The 13,784-nt window shown below is 38.9% G+C and overlaps 1 long non-coding RNA gene across 1 annotated transcript; it reads left to right on the top strand.

The window, feature by feature from the left end:
• Positions 1-5,500: 5,500 nt before the first annotated feature.
• LOC116061491 lies at positions 5,501-9,163 on the top strand. The gene is made up of 3 exons (XR_004107728.2): positions 5,501-5,683; positions 6,677-6,976; positions 8,739-9,163. It is a non-coding gene; the product is annotated as an uncharacterized LOC116061491 (long non-coding RNA).
• Positions 9,164-13,784: the final 4,621 nt, after the last annotated feature.

The following is a 13,784-nucleotide window of genomic DNA, read 5'->3' as shown; positions in this document are numbered from 1 at the left end:
TTGAACATATGTTTAAAAGTATTTAGACTAAGTTTTGTTTTGGAGTTTGTATTATTCTAAATTTTTCCACTTCATTTTTAATAGCAACATTTACTGCAAATGCATATTGGTTTGCTGAGCATTAAGGTAGTGACAAAATTAGAGTCTTTTAATTAATTCCACAGGGGTTGGCTGACTGAACTACATTTTATATTTGACATTACATTCATTTGGTAGTGCCTTTTTTCAAGCTACTACTAACATTTAAGAGCATGTTCTCTACTGGGCAACTGACTAGAATCTTTAAAAAGGGAGGTTGAATGCTGTGTTGATTACTAAAAGTGCATTAAACTCCAAAGATGTAATAATTTGCAGTGCAAATGATCTGTAGCTCAATCATTTATAACTTTTAAAGGTCTCTGGTGCATAATCAGCAGTGTTTTTTTCCTTAACATTTTGTATTTACTTTCTATTAGTGTAAGCATTTTCTATTGTGTAAATACTGCAAAAATACTTTGCTTACTGTTAAATGTCCCCCAGCAACTCTCAAGTTTAAAGGGATAGGGTAATTGTCCATAGTCAGTGGATTACCTACAGTAATTGGCAGTTGGCACGCCTCCAGTTTGGAGAAGCAGGCAGTCCCGACACAGAAGCTAAACAACGTTCTGCTGTGGACAGGGGCAGCAAAACTTATTTTAGCCACCTAAAAAAAAAAAAAAAAATCAATACTAGCTTAAGTGAACGCTATATTTAGAATATTTTACTGTTTAACCTTGCCGTGACGGGACACTGAAGCCGTTATTTATGCTCTCTTCAGAGCTACCAGACTCCTTTGAATAAAAACAGTTATTTGGTGAGTCCACATTTATTCTTTTAAAACACCAAATTCACACAATAACACAAACTAACCAATCAAGTCAGCGAGGTAAAATGACTGATTTGGTCAAAGGAGTCTGGTGGCTTTGAAGAGAGTATATAACCGCTTCAGTTCCCCGCCGAAAAGAGTTGTTTGAAAGCAAAGTAACGCAGCAAAAATATTCTATATATAGTGTACACTCAAACAAAGTAGCTAAAAAAGGTTTTGTTGCTACCCCGGCCCACAGAAGTACATTGCTTAGCTTTCATGTCTGCAGTCTTATTTAAAGGAACACGGCGACTTTTGGGGACTTTAGCTTATTCACTGTATCCCCCAGAGTTAGATAAGTCCATACATACCCTTCTCATCTCCGTGTGTGTTGTAACTCTGTCTGACGCACCCACTGCTAGCCTAGCTTAGCACTGATCCTGGAGGTAACTGGCTCCATCTAGCCTACTGCTCCCAATAAGTGACAAAAAAGTCAATAGGAAAATGTTATTGCGTGTTAAGGCGTTCTTTTGTCACTTATTGGGAGCAGTAGGCTTAATATTATTATCATGAACTTTATTTTGGTTGTGCAAGAAAGCTACGGGATTACTATGGGGAATTAGATGAATGACTAGGTTAAGAGATGATTTGACAACAGTGCGTGGTAATTAACAGAACATATTAACACGCTAAACAAACCTATACAGGCAACCTTTACACTCAGTCCTTGAGATAAAATAGGTAGCGCATCGCTACCGTGACGGCAGCCATGCGCCCCGTCACACTCAGAGATTATCAGATAATGAAATTACTGATTTAGCAGGTTAACGCTTCGCAAGGCACTGTATCCGTGTCACATTCTCCTAAAGGTCTGATCCTAGAATCGCACCTGGTGTCGGTAATTGGAAAACCATCTACTGTAGGTAATACACTGACCAAGCAGAAGTACCTCATTCAACCCCACTTCAAATAATCCAAACTAACACCTTAAGGTGGAAGGGGACATAAAACCTGGGTGAAAATCTGTCAAAACTGCTCTGCTCCTCAGAATGTTGGGGTGAACATACATTTTCCAAAACAATGAACCTACATTGTATCTATGTCCTTTACATAAAACACATTCAGATTCAGATGGGTGGAAAGGGAGGAGAGAAGCAGCATTGACAATCTGGCAGAATACGAGTGGAAACGAGACATTTATATACTAGTTATATACTGAAGGGCTGATGAGGTAAAGTGGAAACAAATGAGCAGGTGAATGTGAGAGTCAGGTGACTAGGACAGGTGGGAAAGTCTGAGAGCATCTGGTGGATGAATGGAGAATGGCAATGCAGTGGGAATGGGCTAAAGGGAGGGACAGAATGGGGAAGACAGGACTGAGGCAGACTTTGTGACATGTTAGCTTAAATTCAGTTAGAATGACATTAAATGAGCAAAGCACCAGTAGAGCAAAAAGTATAACAGCATAGCAGAGTCCTACATTCAATTCAGACACTTCAAAAGACAAGTGTAGATGGCACTTATAAAGTTGAGATTTTTTTGGAGGACTGCAAACCAGTTTTAAGGCATCTGTTCATTGTACAAAGAATGAAAGTTGCAGGTGCACCATCAGTCAGAATAATGCACTGTCAAGGGTAGCATATTATTCCTTTATCTACTTCTTTAACATCACAACTTAACATTTTTCTTTCAGGGCTGTGGGACTTTCAGGACTCCTGCAGACTTGGAAATAGTTGGTTTGAGAAATGTTAGAGCAATGCAGAAACAGTATGTATGCCTGTGTACAATAACAGCTGACAGAGTGCATCCTGGGATTGTGGTGGCTTTGTGGATTTGTGCTCTGATGAGATGGAATGCTGGTCATGTTTCTGCCAGATATTGCCAAGGGGGTAAGCTTCGCTTCAGAGCTCGAACCTCCTATGGCGCCATTTTGATGCTACAAAACGATCACCCGACGTTAGCATTCCATTGACTGCCATTCATTTTGACGTCACTTTGACAACGAATAACTTTACATCTGAAGCGTTTAAAGACTTTATTTGTCCATTGTTTATTTCTAAAGAAACACGACAATGTATAAAAGGCTCCATTACCTTGTACCTCACGTTATGGCTCCGTAGCAGATGTTTTTTGTAAAAATAGGCTAACGATTGTGTCATAACCACGCAACTTACTGTCGCATAGTAGAGGAATTATCGTATAGTACAGGAGAAGCTCGCAGGCAGTTTCGACTTACCATGTTATCTCCTTACATATACCTACGCTCTCCGTCTCTGCAAGATTGGGAATGATTGAGATTTCTCTTGGCACAGCTACCAGAAGTCTTATAACTTTCAGACAGGTTGCTCACGTCACATTTACGTCGTCTCTCTCAGTTGGAGGCTGCGCAGTAACGCTCAGCAATCACCGGAAAAGTGCTTCTAATATCCTTCACTGGTCTCCGTCCAGAGCAACAGGATCTGTTGGTCCATTCTTATATACTGTCTATGGATATTGCCTGCTTAGGCAATAGAGCAATTGAACAGACAACAGCAAAAAATGGAAGAAGTGAAAATGCAAATGCCATAATATGTCCTGCTTCCACACGCAGCTCTGATTACACCAAGTGGTATGGATACACATGGGCTACACAGACCAAAGTTGACTCACTATAGTTTTGCTGCATCTTGTTACCATTACACATTCGTTAACAGCCTGGTGGCAGACAAATAATGCTTCTGATTTTCAATGTTCTGTTTCCAGTAACAGCAAGAAGCTGTTCTCAGCTGAAAAGCTCCAATAAACCTACTCTACGCTGCCTGACAAGCTACAAACGGCCAACAGACAAACTTTGTGACTAGCTGGGGAAGAAAGTGGAACGTGTAGCACATACTGAGTCAGATATTTTTCTCAGACGTTGGTAGAAACCAAAACAGAGTTAAAAGGAGAATGAAAATTGGACTCCAAATACATGCTAATGTTTCTCTATGTCTGCTGGATGTGTAAATTGGCAACTTGCTGCATCTTGTTACCATTACGAATTCTTAAACAGCCTGGTGGCAGTAAAATAATGCTTCTTATTTCCAATTTTCTTTTGGCTGATGAGCAAAATATCCCCCCAATATAGCCTACGTAGGTGTAAAAAAAAAAAATATATATATATATAATCTGCCACCACGTGAGCATTTCCCAGAAGCAGCACTGACATGTGCATGTTGTTACTAACATCATGATGAAGTACTTAAAATGTGAAATAGAGTTTGAGATTTGCTTCACTAAATATGCAGTTTGAACATGATGTTACAAGTGGTGGACATATGTAGACCCCATTGTTTTTGTATTCATTGTTTGTGCTTTCTTTTCAGCATGTGTATGTATTTGCAGTTTCAAAATAATATTGTTTGGTTACTAAGCTAAAAAAATAAATAGCAATCAGCATGTGTTATGCTGTAGTTCACTAGAATACCCATGAGTGTCTTGCTTAAGGACACTTCACAGTAGCTTCAACCCTGGCTCCGTGTAAATTACTGTCAGCAGTCAATTCCTCTCAGCTTAATTGATTGTTTCAGCATTTTTCAGCTTATTTTGATCCACATTCACACAGCAACAGCAAGAAGCTGTTTTCTGCTGAAAAGCTCTGATAAACCAACTGTACGCTGCTTGCGAGCAACAAACAGCCAACAGACAAACTTAGTGACTAGCTGGTGAAGAAAGTGGAACGTGTAGCAACTACTGAGTATTGTTCTCAGAAGCAGGGGCGTAGCACAAAATTCTGGGCCCTGTAGAAAGACATTCTCTATGGGGCCTTGGTATGATGATGCCCCTAAGACTTCTTGCTGTTATTTCATTGTATGTCCTTGGACGGAAGAAACACCACTCTTTTGCGCCAGATCATTTCTGATATTTCCTTTTGTCACCAGTATCCCCATGACACACACACACACACTTTTTCTTATCTTCCCATTCACCCATTCAAATGCATTGTTGAGAGAAAACTAATGAATTATTGTGCATTTTACTTGACCATGATGAATGGTTCAGTGAGTGATTCCGTTTCGTAATGGAATGCTTTAATTGCTTTCCTAAATTGCTTTTCTTCATTCATCATTGTTCATCATGTAATGAAATGTGCTGACTAATCAATAAATTATTCTGTGTAATTATTTATTAAAGCTTGATTGCATTTCCTCAGCAACTCTGAAGAAACACACTTGTCACGCAATTGAGGAGAAATAGTTATTAGCTATTGAAAGAGAATATTACCGTGTGTGGAGATGAATTAATTGAAGGAATTATGCAAATGACATGTTGAAATTTCACTTCACACATCAGTTAAGTATCTATCTATTTATGTAAAGCAAAATACATTTGACCACACAAATGTAAGGAATATTTACATATTTACAAACATATTTGAAAACTTTAATTTATAGATGAAATATAATTATTCAAAGTATTTCTCAAATTATCATAACTGAAAATATAAGACAGTTTTATTGCTGTGTTTACAAACATTAACTGATGTAAACAAACATTGAACAGCGTTAGAAAATATTCATAACAATTAAGTTGCTGTCTGGCGCTTGAGTCCCTGTTCTGTCAATTATTTTGGGAGAGACTGGAATTTATTTGGTGGGGCAAAGCTTTTGTTCACACTTGCACTTGCACGCCAGGGCAATCAAACCTGTTAAACCTGAAGACACACCTGCTCTGTTCATGTGAGCTGAGGTTGACCTAAGGACCGACACCCTGTTGTTCATAACAGCATGTGAGTGTCTGGAAGGGTGAAGGTGTGTGTTCACTACTCTCCCCTAAGAAAAAGTCTACACTACAAAAAGAAAAGACTCAAACGGACAGAGAGGCGACGCTAAAAGCTAAAAGGTAAGATCGTTACTCGCTTTCTCTACTCTTAATGGCCATATAGCATTTCCTTTTCTAGTCGCTTTCATGGCCGAGGAGGCTGATGGAATTTCATTACTTATGATTGAAAACCAATGGAGTTTTGAAAGCAAAATGAGATGGAAAGGTGCACTCAAAATGCCAGTATACTCTCCAGATGCCAGCAATCTAATTTACTGTCAGTGGTAATAAATGTGGAGCCACCGGATGGCACAGATAAGATGTTATTTCGCCATCAGGGTTATCACTTAATATCTGATAATGGCTGTGGGGAGCAATTGTATCCGACAGTTAAAACAGGGGGCCTCAACTCCTGGCACGAGAAATGATCATCAGTGTGGAAGAATTGTTCATCTGTCAAATCAATGTGACTTCACTCAATATAGTTTTTATAAAGGGAGTTAAGTTTAGGCCGCAGTGTTAATGATTCACACTTGGACGATGACTTTTTCTTTAATGAAACTGAACAGTTCTGCATATCATATGTTCTGTTCTTATTTAAAAGGACTAATACATATGGTTAAGATATCTTCATCAAACAGATTCAGAAGGGTACAGTGGCCTGTCTAATTGAATTGATTTCACTTTTAGATTGTGCATTACTCTTCGATTATTCAACGTCCTCTATGTTTTAAGGAAGTGTTTAAAGCAGGAATGTAACCTGCGTCAATTAAAACATTCCTATAACCAAAGATGGCCAAACAAAAAGCCTAGCAAGTCAATGAACAAATGTTGACTCATAGCTTTCACTGATATAGTCAGAGCTGCAAAGGCTCAACAAACAAAACAAAATCACAGCATTATGACATTTTGGACACGGGATGTCGTTATTGTAAACAAAAGCCTGTATTGTGAAGGCTGAGAGCATGGAAGTTGACACATAATGTAGTTCATATTATTCCCTGTGAAAATTCAGCTATAGTAAAACTGTGGCACACACACACACACAATTACATGTATGCCATTTCTTCACAGATCTGACCTGTCTATCCTCAAGCCATTATACTCCACTTGCTCTTTGTTAAAAAATAAATAAAAAAAAGCCAAGCATCATGGGAAAAGGTGGGAGCGAGATATGGGACGATGGAGAGCTGGTGGACACGGTGCAAACTCAGCCTAAGAAACAGGAGGAGACAAAGACTAAAAGCTCAGGGAAAAGCTGTCCCAAGTGCTGCTTGCAGACGAAGAACTGTCTGATGAGCCCAGAGTGTGGCAGGGCCCTTCAGATCTCCAGCGTCGTCGCCATGTGTGGAATGTGCATCCGCATGTTTATATGTAAGTCTCAACCTCAGAGGCAAGCTGCGAAAAATGCTTGTTAACACTTTATATTATCCATCACCAATAAATGAGTTAACTGAACTGTTAACAAACAATGACATGATAGTTAATAACCCTAACTATTAGTAAAGCTATAATTTATAGTTTATTGTTGCATACATAACATTTCATATATTAAATTAAGTATTTCTCAATGATTACCATATGATTTTACTTCAACACATATGTGTAACCCGGCAATAGACATTGCTTGAATTGCTATTACAAAGTAACAACTGTTACTGTAATACCTTGTTAATGGTTAATAAATACTTTGTTAAGCATCTTTAACCATTATTTAGGTTATTTAGACAGCTATTATCAGTGCACAAATAATCAACTTTTTGTAGATCACTAAAAAGATTTAATGGAGCAAAAGACATGTTACTTGATGCTTTATAAACCACTTATTAATCATTAACTAATTATTATAAGCATTGGCGGCAACTTTATAACATCCATGCAAATAATGTCTATATTTATAAAGTAATTATTTTGTATTACACTGAACTAATGATAAAATTACTATTACTATTACTTAGGGGTGTGACGAGACACTCAGCTCACGAGAGGAGACATGAGATTGGGTTCACGAGAACGAGATGAGATGAGATTTTAACACTATTTTAAAGAAAACTTCAGAAATATGACTGGAAAAATAGTCTTTCCTCAGAGAACCAAGGTTACAACGTAACCAAGCGTTTCATTGCAGCAGTATACAAGGGACTAGGCTGCTCTTGTACTGATTTATGACAATTTTAAGACTAACGGAGAACAGAACATTTCTCTTTGTTTATTATCATTAAAAGTAAAGTTAGGTTTTGCTTTCTGCTTCCGACTCATTTAAAAAAAGACAGCGAGAGAGAGCAATCTGTGCGAGTCAGCGCCACACTGAACTGCACGCTGCTGTGTGTGTGTGTGTGTGTGTGTGTGTGTGTGTGTGTGTGTGTGTGTGTGTCAAAGGGGTATTGGGGACAATAGGAAATATGAGAGAGAGAGAGAGAGAGAGAGAGAGAGAGAGAGAGAGAGAGAGAGAGAGAGCAGCCATACCCTCTAACGTTCTAACGCTGGGTTTTACCGGCAGTTTTGTACAATTGCAACTCCGCTACCTCTCTGCAAAAGTGAACTCAGAGTCAACTTTGGCAAACAGGGTGGGGGATCTTCTACGCTAATTTAGAGGTCCAAGCCAGATTCATCTTCAAAACCAGATGTATTATAAGACCAACGAGGTCAGACTTCATCTACTGGCGGCTGCTCTGCACTTGTGACCGATATCGCGAGACAATTTTTACCTCGACGAAAAGTCTCATCCCATCTCGTCCCAATTAGCAAACATTATAAATCATCGCATTGTTTGTTAACAGTACAATAACTTAACTAAAGTTTAAATAACTAACAATTTACCATTTATTAATAATGTTTTGTTTTTGGGTTTTTTATAAATTGTTACCAAATACTTCTATAACTGCTTGGCAAAGATCATTAGTTCTGATGACTGACAAAAGGGAAACTAATTTCCAGCTGAGATGAGTCTGAATTTATGCAAAAACAAATATATAACACTGACATTTAAAAAGGTAAATATGGGTGTCTTTCCATCTGTGTAAATATACTGAAATTAAAATTCCACCAAAGTTGAAATTATCCTTCCCACAAAAAAAATCTTAATGTTGATTTCCAATTAGTTATATTATTATTGTGTTATTTTTTTTAATTACAGAACCTAACCATGGACTTCAGGAGCAGCTTTTTCCAGGCTGCGCTGATTCAGCAACCCCCAGCACCCTTCATGAGAGTCATGCCTTATGGGTTTCTACTAATCTGAGATGAAATCCTGTCCCTTTAGCTCAATTTCATCAGCTGAAGTTCTCTTCATTCTCTATCCACAAGTTATTTATTTAACAAATTCACTGCCTGTATATAAAACAAACTAGAAAGACAATCATTATGAATGAATGGATGGATGTCGGAAACTTTTTTTTTTTTTTGGATGCTTTCTGATTGATCAAAATGCTACAGTATTTACTCAATGCAGATGTTTAGATTTATATTTATAGTTCAGCAGTTTTTAATAATAATAATAATAATATATATTATGATGGTAGCGCTGATGTGTGGAGAAATATATGTATATATCTCTTAAAATATGAGTAAGATGACCAGATGGTTTCATTAACAAAAAGGACAAAAGTGTACTCCATTTAATGCCACTAATGATAGAGACCTGGAGTTAATTAAAAACCGTTGACGAGCATGATGTAACTATATGACATCCTTTGCTGTCAACATCCTCGCCTGAGGTTATTTGGGAAAGTTGCTCAGTGCAAACACAGTAAGCAGCTAACAAAGAATGTACTCAATTATGTTCAAAGTGATTCCACAAGACGATAACATGGCTGCCTCTTTTGTGTGTCTTTTTTCATCATACAAAAATGATACACTGAGGGGCAAATGCAAGAAAATCAGGACCAAATTCATACAAGGCATTTGGTCACCCTACAGATGAGCGCCAGCAGTGAGTCTAAGGTTCCAAGGCTTTAAACAAGTTTCACATGTCATCCAGAGGTGCGTGGGTGGGTAGACAGCAGAGGTTGAGCCATTGTGGGGAGACGTAGTATATGATGGAAAGATAGGTATTGTGCCTGGAAACTTGAAAGAAATTCTCATGTTGCTCAAATAAGTATGGAGATCTTCAACGCACATGCAATTCTGTGTTGAGCCATGTAGAGCAATGAGCAAGATTGTTAGGAAAGTTTTCTTATATTTCAGATGCAGGGAAAAGGCATCTGCCCTCTGACCCTGAGGGCAAAACAAAACTGTACTAGAATTGCTGCCTTGCGGTTGTATGACTTCGCCAACCAGTCAAGTTGCAGTTTACATCCATGTCGGTCTAGACTCATATTGTATATGTAGGTAAGACTTTGAGGGAATTTTCTAAAAATGTATTAAGTGTAATTGGTGAAATGGAAGTTATCACTATATTGACCTGTATTCCAATGAAAATTTCCCAGTGAGAAACATGCTGTCTTCACTTAGAGACTATTTTTACAGAAAAGTACAGACGAATGATAGAGTGCTTTGGTGCAGCGACAATCACCAGAAGCTCAATATCAGCAAAACCAGTAAACTTGAGGTGGCCTACTAAAGGAACAGGCTAAAACACAAAATTGTAGACAATGCTTCGAACAGGGATCGTGGATGCTTCACACACAACTTCAAGCCGGCAGCACAGAAGATGTGTACAATCACCACAGTTTCGAGGTGGGCACTCAAGATTAGTGTCACTAAGTCAGTATCCGACCAAATGTCTCACCTTCTGTTCCTGAGTTTTGGTGTTGAATAATGACAAGAAAGGTGTTCTTGAAGAACATTATGAGTTATGCAGGGAAGTTAACCTTTGCCCTTTTGGATTTAAAATGTTATCACTTCATAATTTTATCTTATTAGACATTTGTTTGAAAATGTCATAATTAGCGTATAAATTCTTGAGTTATGGCCCAAAACGTGTTTAGTGAGTTCACAGTGACATTAACCTTTGTCCCCCACAATCTAATCCATTCATCTTTGAGTTCAAGTGAGTGTTTGTGCCAAATTTGAAGAAATTCCATCAAGGCGTTCCTTTGATATCAAGTTCATGAGAATGGGAGATGGACGAACCGACGGACAAACTGAAAACATAATGCCTCTGGCCACAGTCATTGCCGGCGCAGAGGCATAAAAATTCCCCAGCATCTAAATTTAGAGCTGGGCAATATATCAATATTATATTGATATCGTGATATGAGACTAGATATCGTCTTAGATTTTGGATATCGTAATATCGTAATATGGCATAAGTGTTGTCTTTTCCTGGTTTTAAAGGCTGCATTACAGTAAAGTGATGTCATTTTCTAAACTTACCAGACTGTTGTAACTGTTCTATTATTTGCCTTTACCCAGTTAGTCATTATATCCACATTACTGATGATTATTTATAAAAAAAAAATGTCATTGTGTAAATATTTTGTGAAAGCACCAACAGTCAACACTACAATATCGTTGCGGTATCAATATCGAGGTATTTGGTAAAAATTATTGTGATATTTGATTTTTTTTCCATATCGCCCAGACCTATCTAAATTGCTCCTTTGCATTTGAGGATGCACTGTTCAGGTACAACAAAAACGCCCCATTCTGTAGTTTGGTCCATTACTGAGAAGAATTTCTGCGTTTATTTTAGTTCGGACTCAGAGACATCAGAAGGCTCGCGCTGCTTGCCCCGATATTTATTGTTTGGCCATAGTACAGTTCAGAGATGCGGGAACTAGGGGTGCTGCAGCACCCCCTGTTGGCAAACTGCGATGATAATAAAAGGATAGCTTATAAATATCTCTGGTTGTTGTTTCTGTTCCACGACATTTTTTATGTCATGTTTGGGTTGTGGGATGAAGAGAGGGATCATTTTAGTAATTATTGTATCAGCTGTACATCCACAAACAAGAGGCCTTTTTACCGAGGTGGAACAGCTGATCCACTTGTGCCTCTGTTTACCAGTGTCTACGGCTGGCTCCGAAAGGTCTTTCTCAGCTCTTCGCCGTCTGAAAACCTGGCTCTTTATCACTATAACTCAGAGTAGACTTTCACACATGGCACTGCTTCACGTCCACAAAGACATTTTGGATCATCTGGATATTCAGGGTCTCATGGCAGAGTTCATCAGCCGAACTCCAGAGCGCAAATCTACGTTTGGTGTACCAAAATCATTGTAAGGTAGAGACACGGTGTCTTACATATCTGCGTCTTTTTCCTGCCGCCGTGCAGGCCCAGATGGTAGCCTATATTTAGCCTAGTATGATTGTGATTTATGTATGCCTATTATAAAGAAACAAATAGTCTGTAACTTTTTAGAATTTGTCACTTACTGTCGGACAAGAAAGATTTTGTATAGTCTGTTACTTTGTGGCAGTGGCGGTTTATGAACACTTAATCTACTTATGGTTAACCACCCCCCGCCAGCACCCCCTGCCGAAAATGACTTTCCGCGCATCTAGTACAGTTTGTTTTTGTAGTTTTTCCATATGGGATAAAACTACAACCTGCAAACTCTAAAATAATACATTTATTTTTATATGGTAAAATAAGGTATTTTACTTTGTAGGGCAACTTGCCTTGCCCTTTCCAGTCGACAGCTGAAGCAGGCACTATCAAATAATCTTGTCATAGATAAGCAAGCAGGAAAGTGAGTTTCGGAAATATAAAAAAATAATTTTCTAGGTCTGTCTCGGCTGTCTATGTTCTTCAGGGACTCCCTGGGGGGTAGCAGTGACATTTCGAAAACGACCCAGTTGGGTAGTGCCTGACTAGGAACTCCAGAGTGCTGGATAATAATGCTTTGATCATCTTGTACTTTCTCAGTTATGCCTCGCATGCAAACTTCAATACCTCTCTAGACATGGAGTCTTACAGACCAACTAGAGTAGAACTGCTTCATTCTGATGTTTGAATCAGTGGCTTTAAATACTCCTGCAATAGATATTTTCTCATCAGAGCTCAGAGACACAACTAAACATACATTTTTGGTAATTTTCAATCGTTGTAATGTTGAGGTTCAAACCCATAGGGACAAGTATGGAGTCTTTGAGCACCTTTGATTTCTGAGAATGACGATTTGATTTCGTATCAGTCGTCTATCTTCCTCTTTTGCTTTTAATTTTGTGTTTTATTATTTCTATCCTCTCTGGATTCCTCTCCTCCCTGCCACTGCCTCTAGTGTGCCACTGTGTCAGTTTAGGCATCACAATACAGGGGTGACATTTCAAGCAGACAGATTAGGGTCTCTCTCCAATTAATTTTGCTTTCCTCTCCCTGTTAAATACACAATCAACCAAAGGCAAAATGTCAGTGAAACAAACGAGGAGCCGCCATTTGGCTGACAATTACCGCCCAGCACCTCAGAAATGCCAATATGTTAAAGTGGGAGCAGTGTGTGAGTTGAATGGGGACAAACGACAATCTTTGAGGAGCCTTGTTGCAGCAGCACTGAAACAGACACGTCTGTGGTTACCCACTATTCATATCTAATGTTATGACCAGGGGTGCACATAACTGGTACGCAGGTACGCATGCGCGACAAAAATCAGGAATGAGTAATGCCACTTGAGTTACAATGCGCCTGTGCGTACTTGACCGATCTTCTCATCTAACCTTACATGACATGTTGCTTATCAACTACTGTCAGGGATGTCCAAAAAGCAACAGACATTAAGCAGCTTCTTTGGCATTTCACCACCTACAAAGAAACGCCAACTGGAGCCAGAGCCGAAGAAAAGACTTTTTTCGGAAAAGTGGCTCCAAGATGTGCAGTGGCTTGAAGCTAACGATGAGCACACTGAAATGTGGTGCAAGATGTGCCGCTCAAATCCACATCTAGCAGACAAAACAGGTGCGTTTTATAAAGGCTCAAAGAATTTCAACCATCCTTTATTTGACAAACATGAAAAGAGCAAGGAGCACACGAATGTGGCGCAAGCCATTGCTAATAAACAAGCTAGCCGAGAAGATATGTCCAGTCACCCACTTGCCAGATGGCGAGACAAGCTGAATGAAGAACAGCGGCAAGCTCTGTTTAATATTTTTCTCCTCGCCTTCCATAAAGCTAAACACACACGTCCCATGTCTTCCTATTCTGAGGATGTTCCTTTACTGAAGCGGCTAGGAGTAAATGTCGGAGGTGCATATCATTCATGTGAAGGGGGCACACGGATCATGCAGAGCATCGCTCACACAA

This window comes from Sander lucioperca, chromosome 22, assembly GCF_008315115.2.
Source record: "Sander lucioperca isolate FBNREF2018 chromosome 22, SLUC_FBN_1.2, whole genome shotgun sequence".
In the NCBI taxonomy this organism is placed as follows: domain Eukaryota; kingdom Metazoa; phylum Chordata; class Actinopteri; order Perciformes; family Percidae; genus Sander; species Sander lucioperca.
This window is presented reverse-complemented; position numbering and strand designations above follow the sequence as displayed.